The sequence below is a fragment of the Pan paniscus genome, chromosome 6, assembly GCF_029289425.2.
Source record: "Pan paniscus chromosome 6, NHGRI_mPanPan1-v2.0_pri, whole genome shotgun sequence".
Taxonomy (NCBI): domain Eukaryota; kingdom Metazoa; phylum Chordata; class Mammalia; order Primates; family Hominidae; genus Pan; species Pan paniscus.
In genome coordinates this window covers 161175070-161189608 of record NC_073255.2, presented here as the reverse complement: position 1 = coordinate 161189608, position 14539 = coordinate 161175070, and the positions used below count along the sequence as shown (strand labels likewise).

At 33.4% G+C, this 14539-nt stretch overlaps 1 long non-coding RNA gene across 1 annotated transcript in view; it reads left to right on the top strand.

Annotated features, from left to right (window-relative positions):
* The window catches only part of LOC134730819 (uncharacterized), a 98047-nt gene that overhangs the window by 76538 nt on the left and 6970 nt on the right, over positions 1-14539 (top strand). The window lies entirely within an intron of this gene.

Genomic DNA, 14539 nt, shown 5'->3' with positions numbered 1-14539 from the left:
TCTCTTGTCCAAAGTTGCAGTCATTGTGGCTATTGAGCATCATCGCACACACAGAAATGGCAAACTTAACCCATTTGACCTAGTCTATTCTTAGCCATTAGGTTGAACTGAAGTAATATACAGAATTAATGAACATGAGAGTAAGTGGAAATTGATGTCAAGAGAACTTCCAATGAATAATAAGTTGTGTGACCATGAAATGTAGTATTAAGCTATTGTTAGCCAGAGAGCTATGTTCAAATCTCTGTAAATTTGGAGTAAAGCAAATAACTAGCCATATAATACTTTCTTCTTGTAGGCAGTTATATTTAGTGGAATGGAAGAAATTTAAAAATTGATAGCTAAAAGTCTAATTTTGATTGCTCCTTGAGTTGCCTTTTTGGAAAAGGAAAGGGAGAACACTGCTTATTAAGCTTTTACTTTCTCAGGTTACCAAATAAATTATTACACAGGACAATGAGTTATAAAAACCAACACTGGAGTTTTTTATATTGAAACATTGAAAATTAAGTTCTTGGAGCAGGAATTACCAAACAAGTACTCATTCTAGAAGTGTGATAGAGAATATATTTCATCAGCTGAAACAGCAACCCTGGAGTGTTTTGGTCTTAGAGCCCCTTCATATTTTTAAAATTACTGAGAAGCCCAAAGAACTTTGTTTATATGTATTACCTATACACCTATATTTACTATATTAGAAATTATAACTGAGAAAATTTAAAAACATTATTAATTTAAGATAGTAATAAACCAAAATATGTTAATAAAACAATATGTTTATAAAGATAATTTTCTAAGACAAAATACTAGTGCAAGAATGGCACTGTTTTATGTTTTTACAAATTCCTTTAATATCTGCCTTTATAAAAGACAGCTGTATCCTTATATCTGCTTTTGTATTCAATCTGCTGCAATATCTTATTCTTTGGAGTCTCTGGAATTGCGTGAGAGAAGAGAGAGAAAGGTGAATAATGTCTTAGTATTACTACAAAAATAGTTTTGACTTCATACAACTCACTAAAATTTCTCAGGGATTTCAGGGAGCTTGGTCACACTTTAAGAATCGCTAGTGTTAAAAGTCATGAATGTGCCCATGTTTTCAAGCATTAGAATCTATTTTTAAAAATTCTTATAACATTTTAAAAACATATTTAAACATTAGAATACTAAACAACAAACATTATAACAAATATCAACAGTTTTCTATAATTTCTTCAGAAGTACATAGCAAAATGGTGCTATGAATTATGTAATGTTTTAAGAAATGAATTTTATTCATAATAATATGATTTCTGTACCATTGAAAAACTACATATGAAAAAGATATTAATATTCGTTTCTTAGGCAATGTGCCAAGCAGAGAAGTATTTGTGGACACTATGCACTAATTTTATAGTTTCCTAGGATTCCATGGTCTCTGTGTTAGAAGCAATAAAATTAAATTATCTCTAACATATATTTCAGAACATACCCCCATATATATATATACACACACACACACACACACACACATACATATATAGAGATGGATTATTATGTCTATATATAGAGAAACATATGTATATATAATGATTTTATATATATATAAAATCCCTGATATTAATTTTAATCCTTAAAAGCTAAAACTGTGTATAAAACCATACAGATTATATATGTAGCTATAGATATATATATCTTTCTATCCTGTTTATAACATTATATATAATATATATAGCTTTTATAGTTTTATATCCAGCTATATATATAAGCTAAAACTGTATATAAAAGATATATATTTTAGATAGATAGATAGATGATAGACAGATAGATAGATAGATAGATAGATAGATGATAGATAGATAGAAAATCCCTGATATTAATTTTAATCCTGAAAATCTAAAACTGCCTCTGGCATTATGAGGCAAATTAAAAGGGGTATAAATCATCTGGAAGAGCATTATAAGGTAGTATCACCAATTCACAGTTTTTGAATTCATAAACTAAGTGATCTTTCCAACATTGGTGGCCTCATTTCATATCTCAACAGAGAATTTACCAAAAAGCTAAAAAAAAAATACTAAAGTGCATCATTAATATAGGAAATTAATGAAAGAGGATAGAAAGATAATTATAGCAATACTGTAGTTTATGCCCCAACATAGAAAAATAGATTAGTGGAGACTCTCTTGTCTGATAAAGTTGAATTTCTTTTTATCAATTTGTAAATACCATTAAGACTAAATACCATAAGACTCTCCTTGTCATTATCGTTACCAGATTTTGGACCCAAATCTTTCCTCTGTCATTAGCAAATACAAATTCTAAACATATTTTCCAGTTTTACATTTACTACAAAAGAAGGAATAAAAAAGACACATAATAATGTCTATAGAATTACAACAAAATATGCCCCAGCCTTATGATTTCAGATATGTAGATACAGCTCCAGACAAATTTTATTACACAAAAGCAAGAGCCTCCTATGTGTACCACAATTGGTTAGGTGCTTGCTATGGTTCGAATATTTGTGTTCCTTCCGAAATTTATATTGAAAGTTAATCCCCAACGCAATGTTATTAACAGTGGGGCCTTTCAGAGGTAATTAGGTGGAGGCTTCATAGATGAGATTAGTACCTTATAAAAGGGCTAGAGGGAACTAGCAAGGCTCTTTTTACCCTTCTCTTCTTTTGGCCATGTGAAGACACAGGGTTCAACACCTTAAAGGATGCAGCAATAAGGCACCATCTGGAAGCTGACAGCAGCTCTCACAGACACTGGATCTGCTGGCACCTTGTTCTTCTGCTTCCCAACATCCAGAACTGTGAGAATAAAATTTCCGTTTATTATAAATTACCCAGTCGCAGATGGGCATAGCTGGAACTAATCTGCTAAAACAGCACAAAAAGACTAAGACGGTGTTACTGGAAATATAAAATGGCATATAAGTTTTCCCTGCATTCAAGGAATTTAAAGTGTAGTTAAGGAGATAGGATAAACATAAACAATAATTAAAGATCATTTATAACTTACATAAGATTAATTACAATGCAATATAATTTATTCTGTATAATACTAAATAATTTATTGTTTATAAGATAATTTATAATAATACAAGGACCATTTATAAGAATATAAATTAGTACATAAATAAAACCCAAATAAATGATTCAGCAATTACAAAAGAAATCAGAGCAAAGAGGGTGATCACAGTACCAAATGGTGAGAAAGACTTCAAGGAAGTGCTGGAGGGATCTTCTGCTGTTGCTCAGTGCATGAGTACTGTCTGGGTAGTGAGAGAAGATGAGAAAGGCATTTTCTGTAAATGGAACACCTGTGATGAACAAGGAGTGCCTTCACACAAGTCAGTTCTCTTAAGAGAGAAGTGTTCACCACAGGTGTTCCATTTACAGAAGACAAATGCATTTGGTGCTGGACTGTAAATGTTCAAAAGCAAATTGTGTTAATGCAACTATATTGCCAGATACTTGCAGATGCCAGATCTCTTCAGTCAGAAGGCAGAGGTGATCCACGGCTGTTTTCTGCAAGGTCCATACTGCTAAGTGTACATACAAATCTACATCTTCCTTCAGTTTTTTTACTTGGGAAGTTCAGAAACAGCTCATTCCTTCATTCAACAAGTAGTGAAAGAGCACTAATATGCCTTTAAAATGATGTGGATAGAACAATAAGCCAAATAGATCGAATCCCAAGTCTCAGTGTTAGGTCTGGTAAAGGAATTGGACATTACATGGACAAATAAGTAAATAAACTGTAAATTGTAGTATATGTTCCAGGAAAAGAACAGTGCACTGTGAGAGACAATAATAAGATGAAAGGCATCTAGTCAATGTTTTATTAAACTTCATTTTAAAAAATTAGCCATTCAGGAAAGTTGCAAGAACATTACAATAAATACTCATATACCATTCACCTATATTTCCACATTGTTAATACTTTGTCACTGTATTAGTCCATTTTCATACTACTATGAAGAAATACCTGAGACTGGGTAATTTATAAAGAAAAATAGGCTTAGTGGGTTTAAAATTCCACATGGCAGGGGAGGAAACAATCATGGCAGAAGGTGAAGGAGGAGCAAAGGCACGTTTTACATAGTGGCAAGGTCTTACATGGAGACCACTTCAGCCTGGACTTTATTGTTCATATCACTATCAGCATGTGGGTCAAAGCCATTTAACAAGTCTCTAGGAAGTTCCAAACTTTCCCACATTTTCTTATCTTCTTCTGAGCACCCCCCACAAACTGTTTCAGTCTCTAATTGTTACCCAGTTACAAAGTCACTTCCACATTTTTGCGTGTCTTTACAGCACCCTACTCTCTGCGTACCAATTTACTGTATTCATTCATTTTCATACTCTGTGAAGAAATACTTGAGACTGGGTAGTTTATAAAGAAAAAGAGGTTTAATGGACTCACAGTTCCACATGGCTGGGGAGGCCTCACAATCATGGCAGAAGATGAAGGGGGTGCAAAGGCACATCTTACATGGTGGCAGAAAAGAGAGCATATGCAGGGGAACCACCCTTTATAAAACCATCATATCCTGTGAGACTTACTCACTATCACAAGAACAAAATGGGAAAATCATGCCCTCATAATTCAATTTCCTCCCACCGAGTCCCTCTCACGACACTTGAAGATTATGGGAGCTACAACTCAAGATGAGATTTGGGTGAGGACATAGCCAAACCATATCAGTCACATTGTTGTCGCTTCTACTCCTCTTCTCAGTAGCAAGAGGACTCCTACTGAGTCTTCTCCTCTCCTCTCCCCTCTCCTTCTCTTCCCTCTCTTTTCCTGTTCTCCCCACTCTTCTCCTCTCCTGTTCTCTCTCTGTGTGTGTGTGTATATATATATATATATAACACATATATATTTAAATATCTTTAAACATATATTAAACTTAAATACTATGATAGTTATTTGATACTAATTTAATTTTGCCCCTCCTCATAACCCCCAATGTGATGGTATTTAGACATGGGGCCTCTAGAAGATAATTAGATTTTGATAAAGTCATGCAGGTGAGGCTTTCATGGTGATATTAGTATCTTTATTAAAAAGAGAAACACCAAAGCTCTGCCTCTACCATATGAGGACATAGTGAGCATGTGGCTCTCTGCACTCCAAGAAGAAAGCCTTCACCAGAGCCTGACTATGCTAGCATCCTGCCCTCAGATTTCCAGCCTCCAGATCTAAATTTCTATTTCTTCAGCCACCTAGCCTATGGTATTTGTTATGGCCGCCTGAGCAGACTAATGTATTATTTTTATTCGTGTTTATGAAACACTGAGAGTAGGTTTTTAAACCATTGAAAGTAAGAGATCATAATCCTTCATCATTACATACTTCAGCATATATCCCCTAAGAAAAAAAGACGTTCTCTTAATCACACTATAATTTCAAATTTCAGGAATTTTACCTTTGATATAATATTATGATCTAGCAAAGAGTTCATATGATAACTGTTTCAATAATGTCCTTTATAGAATTTTTTTTCTTTAGGATCATGCATTGAATTTAGTTGTACAGTGTCTTTAGTATCCTTTAATCTTGAACTATTCCTTAGACTTTCATTGTCTTTTGTGACACTGACATTTTTGAAGAGATTGTCTTCAACCTGGGTTTGTTTTGTAATGGTTAGATTTGAATTAGATATTTTAAAATAAATATTACATAAGTAATATTGTGTCCTCAGTGTGTCAAATCATGAATCATCTAATAGTTTTTCTCATTTTTCGATGATATTAACTTTGATCACTTAGTTAAATGGATACTGCCCAGATTTTGTTTAACTGCAGTAATTTTTTTCCTGTGTAATTATTAACTGTTCTGTGCAGAGAATCTGTGAGACTATGTAAATATTTTACTGCTAACCAACTCTCATCAAATGGTTTTGGCTTCCACTGATGATTATTACCTAAATTAATTATTAGTATGATGATTTTAGAATGGTACTTTTCTAACTATACCACCCCTTCTACATTTATTTGTTTACATTCTTGGAAAGAGGAGTGCTCTCCTTATTTATTTTGGAGCTCAAATTGTAGGATTACTTTAAACAGAGCAGAAGAGGCTTATGTAAGAAGATGATAATTCCGCTGTGAACTGAAGGATGAAAATAATCCAGGAAAGGGCACCCTGGCATATAAAGCTGAGAGTGTGAACATTCTTTTCGGCTCAAAATTTTGCAACAGAGCTCTAATTAAATCATCTGTAAATTAAACACTTCAGAAAGAAGCCGTAGACACCAAAAAGCTTTCTTTAAATAGCTGATCAATTGAAAGCAAATTAATTTTTCTGTGTTCACAATCTGCATTCCTTTTTTCCAGGACAGTCCCAAGTTATATCTATTTTCCTGGCCTCATAATTAATAGAAGACCCTTTTCAGTCCACAAAGTGTCAGTTTGAGTGATAAATACCATGATTACCCTCAATTATAAACTCTAATAAATAAACAAATTATAATAAGTCAGCCCAGGGAGGAGAAGACTTGGTTGTACCTTTAAGACATGAGTCCATACAAAACCGCATTTGACTAAGTGTATTTCTTTTTCAGATTCTGAAAACTGAATAATTCTCTTCCTCCTTTAGCTGCTCATTGCATTATTTGCTAACTGCAACAATAAAGAAGTGTGCATTAACCCAACTGTTATTTTTATTGTTACATATTATATCAATCTTATCTTGGTGAATAAATATGGCCACTGTACTATATACAGTGTATATTTGTAGTTGTATATACTAACTACAAATATGGTCATAGTTATTTTGTAGCAAAAGAAAACAAACAAACACACAAACTCTACGTTGTAAAAAAGATGAGAGAATTAGTCTGAAATCATTTACTATAAAAAATAGCCTATGAGACATGGTAAAATGTTTCTCTTTAGAACGGAGTTCTCTGAGTTTTGTCTGGACATAATGTAAAAATACTAGACAGCTATACGAGTTGCTTTACAGTGCATTCTAACTGCCATGGAACAATTGTGATTTAATCTTTTATTACTGATTTACATTAATGGTCAGTATAAGGAATGGCTATATAAACATGGTTGTATGAATGATTTTCTACATATGTAATAATACGATTAAACATACTTTATATGATGACATCTCTCTTAGACATCAGACTCAGCATATCATGTAGACATCAGAATCAGAAAAAATGTTGCCCTTTGTAGTGAGTTGCCATGCTTCCTTTTAATATCTAAAGAGATTATTATGATTTTATGTCACTTCTCTTTTAATTTGACTAGCACAAAATTCAGAGGATTTTGTGTATTTTTTTTTAAGTTCTGAAAATTGAATAATTCTCTTCCCCTGTTAATTGCTCTTTGCTTTTCAAGGCCAGTGTTTTTGAGTATGGCTCTCTTCTTTCTTCTATCTACATCACACCTTCTTCACTGTATGTCTCTGGATATTGCTGTATTTGTCATTCAAATCCTTCCTGTAAATAATCAGGTATGTGAATGATAGCCAAAAAATAATTCTAATACAACCTTTTTGATGAACTAATTATAACTAAGATGGGAATATGTTTAGAATGTTGCTATTCAATAGACTATATGTATATAAATTTAATGGACATTATTAATATACAGGTAAGGATGAATATTTGGATAATATCAAATTATCAAATTTTGAGTTAATATTTTGTTTTGAAATTGGCATATAACTGAGACAGGAAACATCAGAGAAATTCAATTTAATGAACTACTTCATAGTACTTAGAAATTGATATATGTAAATGCATGATGCTTTGAAATCTAATAAAAACTTGGAAGTGCAAATGAGCAGGAACTTTAAGAAACACTCTTGAAGAGTTTTACCATTACGTTATCTAATGCCACCTCAAGGAAACAGTTGTTTTGTCTATTTAGGACACTTAAAGTGTGCATTAAGACTTGGGGACCTATGCCAGAGGTTAGTAAACAAAATAACTTCATGTAAATGAAGCATATGCGGTAGCTACTGTGAGTAAATTGCAAAGGATAGAAGCAGCTGCTGTTGGTAATCTTTACCTAATTGAATGACACCAAGTGGAGGAAGTCACTCCACAAGCATGTCCCTGGACTTTAGTCACTTTTGCAAGGATTACAAGAGGCAGAACCAAATCAGACAATTTGAGCAGGGAGGAAATCATGCAAAAACATTCACGTTTAGGACAATCAGTTCAAATAAGTAGCTTAAGGCTATTCAAATAAGGAAGGAAAAACAAAAGCAACAGTCAGGGTTCATTGAAGCCACCTCACTGCAATGCGCCTGATCATAATCTTCAGCCTCAAAAGTTTTCCTTAGCCTGGATAAGGAAAATTAAAGAGCCAGCGTAAATATAAACTATTAATATATGGAGTTTAGTCAAAATAATACTGTCAGTATTTTTAAAGAATCTTATTACAGAATAGCAGTTCCCAAATTATGCTGCACTTTGGAGTCACCTAGTATACTTTAAAAAGATACTAATACCAGCCTTCTACCCCAGATGTTCTCATATAATTGGTATTGAATGAGACCGGGCATTGGGATATTTAAAAAGCTCCCGAGATGTTTCTAAGGTGTGGAAAAGTTTGGGAAGCACTATTTTTGGTTAGCATAAAAACATTCACCTGCTTTATTGTTGGCAATTACCCTGCCCTCCCAGTGTTCTGCAGCTTTTTCTTTGGGATTTTAGGGGATCATCCATACTTTTACTTAGGAAGAAACTCTGATTTCCCCATCATGCTGCCACACTTACTATGACAGCAAATCTTCCTTTATCTAACTTTAACTTTTGTCTTAGATTTCTTAAGGACAGAAGTATCAGCTGAAAGAAAAGCTTTGTTATTGTTTGTTAATAAACTTGGAAGATATACATGAAAGAAAAAAATCAATTCCACAACAATGAACAAAGATTTTGATATATGCAAATATGGAAGAATAAGAGTGTAGGGGAAGAATAACCCCCATATGTTCTTAGATGGAACAGCCCCCTAACAAAAAACAGAATAATAAGAGAAAAACAAACAATATTTATTAATACATATATTACATATATACATGTGAGGCACCAGGGAATGAATAATTCTGAAAGAGGCAGCTTGGAAACCCAGCTTATACAGCATCTTCAACAAAGAACAGTAAATTTTTAGAGAAGTGACAATACAAAGGAAAATAACTTTGAGCTTCTATAGGATAGCATCTTGGGGAAAGACAAATAATGACAGATAAAGGCTAGTTAGTCAAGTTTGTTAATATAAACTCCTCTGGTACCATCTCCAGGCCAGTAAAGGTCCTAAGCTGTCCTCACTGGTTAACTGTTTTTCTCCCTGATAGAAGTGGGGCTGGGGCACATTTTGTCTTTATAAATCAATATCCTGTTTTTAGGCAAATAGAGGGAAAGCAGAGAACTTTCTTGCATCTGCTGCTTCTAGTCTTCAGCTCAACAATCCTTTCTATTTTAAGGCAGCATTTCAGGTCTTCCGGAAGTACTTGTAAAAAAATAGTTAAATGAATTTGCAGAATGTTATCTATATTGAAAATGCATTATCTTCATGAACCCAAGATACAAATACTCTTAAAGAAAAAAGCACCCTTAGGTTTGAAATCATATGTAAGCACTCAAGTGCCATAACAAAAATCAACATGTTTCTAATTTTCCTGTCAAAAAAATCTGAAAAATATTGGATTGAGCAAAGTTTCACAGGTTTGTTTACAGTAACAACTTCTTAGAGTAACAGTGATGCTCCTAATTTTTCTCATTCTTAAGCAATATATTGGTTTATAACAAACTCTCCAAAGGAAATATGTACAACAAAGAACAAAAGCAAAATGTATTTTCATGGCAAACTACTGAGCTGTTCAATAACTTAGCATGTTCCTCAACGTGGTTCCAGTATCTCCTGCAAAATTCGTTTAAACTTAATGGAAGCCATTTCTTTGCCAGCCAAGTATATCAAATACTATTGCAAGATTATGTCTATCTGGGGTCCACTTTCTTGCCACTTAACTTCCCCCGTGCCCAGACATTCTTTCACTCAAATCACCTGAGCTCTTACAGACACCTTCAGTGTGGCTACACAGAACCTCTTCAATTGTCTTAGCCTCCCAACATCACTGCATACCATATAACTTTCTTCTTACTGTGAAGGTCAAGAACCTGCACAATTAACTCACTCAACTTCTCTCCATCTATTTTTATCTTGTATCAGAGTAATTCCTTTCAAGGATACTCCCTTGACCCCCTTTTTATAATAAATTTCCTATGTTTTTCTCTGTCCTGATATAACCATTTACATTTTTTCTTTTTAAAACAGGTAGTCCCTCCTTATCTACTTCCTCAGATTTATTGACACAGTGCTATGTCTAGCCTGTTCTAAAACACTACCTTTGCAAACTTTCATAACACTATTACATAACTTATGTTCCCATTTACTTCAGTGACAATTTTCTCACTTGCTCTATTCACTACCAAATCATTCTTTTGATGCTTATAATGTAAATTCTGTTCTTATTTCTCCTGTTTTTTTTTTTTTTTACCGTCTTGTAACCATGTTCACACTGGGTTTTGTGACACAAACAATCTGAGTCTTCTCTCATCTCTAACTCCTCCTCTTCTATATAGAGCTGGCTCCATTTTCTCCCTAAACAAAAACACTCTCAAGCATTTATTTGTTCCTTTTTCACCAGAGTCTCTCCTTTCCTTTAGTATTTCATTACATTCTAAAGAATTGACTATTACTTCTTTGAAAAAAATTTTATGGGTACATAATAGCTACATATAATTGTAAGGTAATGTGATATTTTGATACAAGCATACAATATGTAATGATAAAATATGGGTAGTTGGGATATCTATCGCCTCAAACATTTATCGTTACTTCATGTTGGGAACACTCCAAATCTACTCTTCTAGTTACTTTGGAATATACAATAAATTATGGTTAACTATAGTTGCTCTATTGTGCTACTGAAAACTGGATCTTATTTCTTCTATCTAACTGTATTTCATATTTATTAACCAACCCCTCTTTATCCACTTCTCCTCCATTATGACTTTTCCTGGCCTCTGGTAACAACCATTTTATTCACTACCTCTATGAAATCCATTTTTTTAAGCTTCTCTATATGAGTGAGAATATGCTACATTTGTTGTTCTGTTCCTGGCTTATTTCATTTAACATAATGTCCTGCAGTTTTATCCATGTTGTTAAAAATAACATTTTCATTTTTTACAGCTGAATAATATTCCATTGTGTATATGTACCACATTTCCTTTATCCATCCATCTGTTGATGGACACAGGCTGATTTCATATCTTGGCTAATGTGAATAGTGCTGCAGGAAACATGACAGTGCAAATATCTCTTCAATATACTCATTTCCTTTCTTTTACATATATACCCAGCAGTGGGATTGCTGGATAATATGGTAGTCCATGTGACTATTAATTCTTTAAACATGATTTTCAAATCTGAATCTTTAACACCTTCCTAGCATTCTATTTGTTTTTCTAACTATGTTGTGTACTTCTGTGCTGTTAGTATTATAAATCTGACATCTTTCCTCTTCTCTTCAATCTACCCTCTCTTTCTGATTTTAATGTTTCTGATAATGGCAAAATTCTCTACCTAAATTAGATGTGAAAAATTAAAGTCTCTTAAATTTTTTTTCCTCTTGTCTCCATCACAATTTCCTATTGGTTACTAAGTCTTAACAATTCTACCACTATTAGATATTTTCATACATATCCTCATTTCTCGTCACATTGCCACCACTTTAGTTTAGGCCCTTATTATCTCTTGTTACAGATTTAGCAATTATCTAATGAGTTACTTTCAGTCTATCCTATATATTTCTTTTTTTTTTCTTTTGAGATGGAATCTCTGTCACCCAGGCTGGAGTGCAGTGGCATGATCTCCAGGCTGACTGCAACCTCCGCCTCCCAGTTTCAAGCGATGCTCCTGCCTCAGCCTCTCGAGTAGCTGTAGCTGAGATTACAGGCTGTGTGCCACCACACCTGGCTAATTTTTTGTACTTTTAGTAGAGACAGGACTTTACTATGTTGGTCAGGCTGGTGTCAAACTCCTGACATCAAATGATCCACTTGGCGTCCCAAAGTACTGGGATTACAGACTACGCTGTATATTTCTTTAAGATCGATTTTTAAAAACAATATTTTGTCCTGTTACTCTACTGCTCAAAAACCTCCCTAGGCTCACCCCCCACCCATATCCTAGTGAGTAATGGGTAAAGGACTTCTACAAAGTGACTTCAATCTACTTTCCATCCTAATCATGTATAATTTGTATTTAATCTGAATTAATTGTTTCTATACTATATCTTATGGTTTTCTCTAATGTAGCTTAACGTATACTACTTCCTCTACCTGGAGTACACCCTCTTTCTTCCTCTGCAAGTCAGGATACAGCTTAAATTAAACTACCTTGTCAAATAATTACATTTTAATTATTTCATTCAACTATGCCTGGAGCTTTGAAAGTTTATAGCCTATTCATTCTATTGGAATTCACTTTTTCCTTTGAATTTCTGTAACATATTATTTCTTACCCATGGTGCTTACTCCATAAAGAATTTTATTATAGTTATTTGTATATGAGTCAGAGAATTATTCATCAAATGGCTTTTACAATATTTTTTAAGCAGTGGCTATCCAAGAAATGTTTGTTAAATGATTAATTTATCAGATAAATTACAAATAAATTATATTCCACCTCCATTTATTTTTTACAATTTGGCAAAGCCTTTTATTAGCTTGACTCTCAAGTATATAGATATGTTCTTCTTAAATAACTAAAGAGATTAAATTATTTCTGGTTTTCTAAATTCTTTCCCTGATGTGCTGTGAATTTCACTAAAACTTTCATTTATTAATGCAGATGTGTTAAATATAAAATTTTCTGGTCACAAGCCAATGTACATCTGACCTACACATTTTATTTGCCAATCTCCAGTGTCCTTCAAGGTCTCCCAAGAAATGTTACTTTCCTGATTTCTTAATGCTGCAAAATTAGGTACTGAATTGTTAATAGGTCTAAGGACTGAAAAGAAAAAAGCAGTCAATTGTTAACAAGTCTTCTATTTTTTAATGGTCAGGGTTGAGAGTACATAGTATTTTTTTAAATTATCCTATGTAGAGCCATTGTTTTCTCACAAGAAACACCCTTACATGATCCATTAAGGTGGTTTTAAAAATAGAATTGAAAACAGAATCTCAAAGAGATATTTGCATACCCATGTTCACTGCAGCATTATTTATGACAACCAAAATGTGGCAACAACATAAACGTCCATTAACAGATGAATAAGTGAATAAAATATGGTATACTCATACAATGACATGTTATTCAATCTTAAAAAATAATCTTGTCATATGCTACAACCTGGATGAAACTTGAGAACTTTATGCTAAGTGAAGTAAGCCAGAAGGACATACATTGCATTATTCTGCTTATGGGAGGTATCTAAAGTAGTCAAGTGTGTAGAAGCAGAAAGTATAATGGTGGTTGCCAGGGCTGGGGAGAGGCAGAAATGGGGAGAGATCTGCAGTACATGTATGCAAGTAGATCCCATGTTATGTGTGTTTTACCACAATAAAAACATACTTCTGACTAGACTGTTACTGCTTGAAAGAAAAGGATGTTTTCTGATTTACTTACTTTTAAACTTTTTAAAATTCAGACAGAGTATAGGGGTCATTGGCTTCCCTAGCCCAAAGGGGAGCTTGCATAAGACAAGTTCAAGTTGGAAGTGTGTGTTGGGGAGAAAAATAAAACCTAGGGAAAAGAGGAAGTTAGGTAGAGAGATTGTGAGAAATAAATGGAAAGAAGGGAAGTGAATCTTAGAGATTTTCCAAGAGGATGTGACATAGTGTATTTTAAGGCACTTGGTAGAAAACCTTCCCAATAATACTATAGTATAATATTGCTGACCAACCAGCTACAAATGTTTTACCCTCATTATCTTTTGTTCATTCAACTATTATTTAATTAATTTATATTAAAATGAATCAGGTAAATTCCTAACCTCACATAGACTATAATCCAGAGAAGAGAAGTCAACAAAGTAAAGGGAAGAATATAATAAATGCATTTTAAATGTAAAAATTAAGGATAATTTCAGAGGTAAAAATAATCACTTGTCTCCAAATTAATTGGACAAATGCCATTAAAACAAGTATCTAGAAATTAGGTCTTGAATATAGGCAAAATTTCCCTAGGTAAAGATGAGGAGTAGAGGCTACTAATTACAGGAAAATAAAACAGGCGGGGCAGGGTAAAGAAAATGAGTCATGGTTGTGGGAATGTAGTTCAGTCATAATAGTGTTCCCAATGAGAATAAGTAAAATTTAAGATAGTTGGATAAAATTGTGAATAACTTTAAATATTAGGCCAGATATTTTGATCAAATTTGGTTTTTATAATTATTTTTTCTTAAATAATCAACATGAACAGAGCTGTTCTCTAGGAGAATTAATCTTACTGAATGTAAAATAGTTTGGAAGGAAAAAAGCTAAGGTTACAGTAACGATCTGGCTAAA